We start from the raw sequence: 2258 nt of genomic DNA, 5'->3' as shown, positions 1-2258 counted from the left end.
TAGAGTTTCTATTGTCTGATTTTCAGAAGTAGGTCACTAGACTTTACTCCCTAGTGATCTTAATGGGAAAGCTCTGCTGAAACTCATTCAGCGTCACAGAAAACACACACTTCTACTGAGAAATGGGTAGAGCTAAAGTTAGGATTGCTTGGCCAAGAATCATATCTGGGTATAGCACTGGGATTATAAGAATGTAGTACTGAACCACTTCTTCCCTCTAGAGATGGGATTTGCTGTTGTTATGTGCAGTCAACTGTGGTCCCACTCATAGTGACCCTGGAAAGCTTTCCAAGCAGCAGGCGTTGAGTTTGAACCTCTAAGCATGTTGGTCAGTGCTTCTACAGCGTCACACCAGAACTCCTGAGATAGGCTAGGCAGTGACAAAATGCTTGAGTCCATGTGGATCCAAGTTCCTTTGTAAATAAGAGGGGAAAAAATGACATCATTTATTTATTGACTGAACTTGTCAGGTTAGAAGAAACAAGCAAACAAAGCAAACCAAAACAATAACTAAAATCTGTTATTCCTTAATTCCCCAAGAACAATGGACAGAAAAAAAAAGAAGTCTAAAAACATTAGAATTGAAAGTGTTTCCTGAATATACATGAACACCTTTCCTTAAAGTCTACTACTGTAAAATAAGAACAACACTACTTAGCTCAAAAGGATGGATTAAAGTTATATAACAAAGCTCTGTGAAAAACATTCCATTTGAAAACATTGTCTAATAACTAGAATATGATAGTTTAGACTTACATTTCATGTTGATTAGAAGCAGCCTTTAATTATCCAACCAGTTTATATGCTCTTTTCTCTTCATTATCCCATTCCATTGTCATTTCCTGTTCTGTGGGGAGCAGGGCAACAGAAGGTAATCAGGAGACAGAAGCATCTTATTCACACACAAAAAGAGGAAACTCTCCTTTTTCTTTTTCCTAAGTTTAAAAAAAAAAAATTTTCAAACACATAATATTAACTTGTCCAATTTTACATTTGTATATTATTCTTTGTATTATTAGTGATTTTTAAATGTTGACTCAATGACAATTTGAAGATAATTTCTCCATTCACAAGGAGCTTTGGTTGTGCCTTGGGACTTGAAAGCTAACCTAAAGCTCAGCCATTAGTACCGTCTGGCTGCTTCTTAGAATGAAGCTGTGGCAGTTTGGTTTCTCAATGATTTCACCTTGCAAATCCCTTTGAGCAGATCTACTCTCTAGGTTCCTACAGGGTCACTATGAGTCAGAATTGATTTTACCTCAATATATTTGGGTTTGGATATTGTCTGATTTTATGTTCCTTTTCTTAGATATCCTCCTCACAGACTCAAGTCAGAGATTTTTCTAATATCTATAATATATCACTTCATAACTGTAGGACTATTGAGCAAAAAATGCTCATTTGACCTTAGAAACTATAGTGTAAAAATATAATTAAATTTAATTGCTAGTTCTTTATAAGTTCTGGAATTTGTATATAACACTTTAGAATATAAGTACAAATACATCATCAAAATCATTATAATTATGTTTTAATAGTTATGTCAGTACAATAATTATTAATGGAATCAAATTATTTAGAAAATTCATTAACGCATCCTTTGGGATTCATAAAAATCACAGTTCTTTTAAAAAGTTCTCTACTCTCTTTCTTTTTTTTTTAGTCTATCTCTCTGTTTTACTTCTCTTTAAAAAAAATTCTTGGAGTACAAACAAACATATTTACTGAAGAGAGCCAGAGATAATGGGAGGATTATGTAGCTATGAAAAAACACAGAGAAAGAAAATCAAATATACAAAAACAATTCGTATAAAGTAAAAACAATTACAGCTTATACAAAGTATAAAGTATAATAGTTTGTCAACAAAAGAAATCTATAATAAAAATCTATTACCAAGTATAATTTGATGAATATACAAAAAAGAAAGTAATCTGGATTATGACGTAATAGTCTTTCATATGTAAATCTGAGATGAAACTATAATGGTGGAAATTTAAGAATGATATATTTGGACATGACAAGCCTCTTTTAAACTGTTAGAAAAACTAGTGGCATCATGAAAAATAATGTTAGCTATACCAAAAAGTAGGTAAGATTGACAAAATATTTCAGCCATATCTTGTTCAACTACATCTACATAGTACTGATATAGAATGGTCATCTATGCTCGGCATTAAGATGTTTTATCAAACTGATGTTTTGATTATATGTGAAAAACACAAGTGTTTTATATATCTTTCATATATTATTATCTAAG

Source organism: Chrysochloris asiatica, unplaced genomic scaffold (genome assembly GCF_000296735.1).
Source record: "Chrysochloris asiatica unplaced genomic scaffold, ChrAsi1.0 scaffold00611, whole genome shotgun sequence".
NCBI classification, from domain to species: Eukaryota; Metazoa; Chordata; class Mammalia; order Afrosoricida; family Chrysochloridae; genus Chrysochloris; species Chrysochloris asiatica.
Note: the sequence above shows the minus strand (reverse complement) of the source record.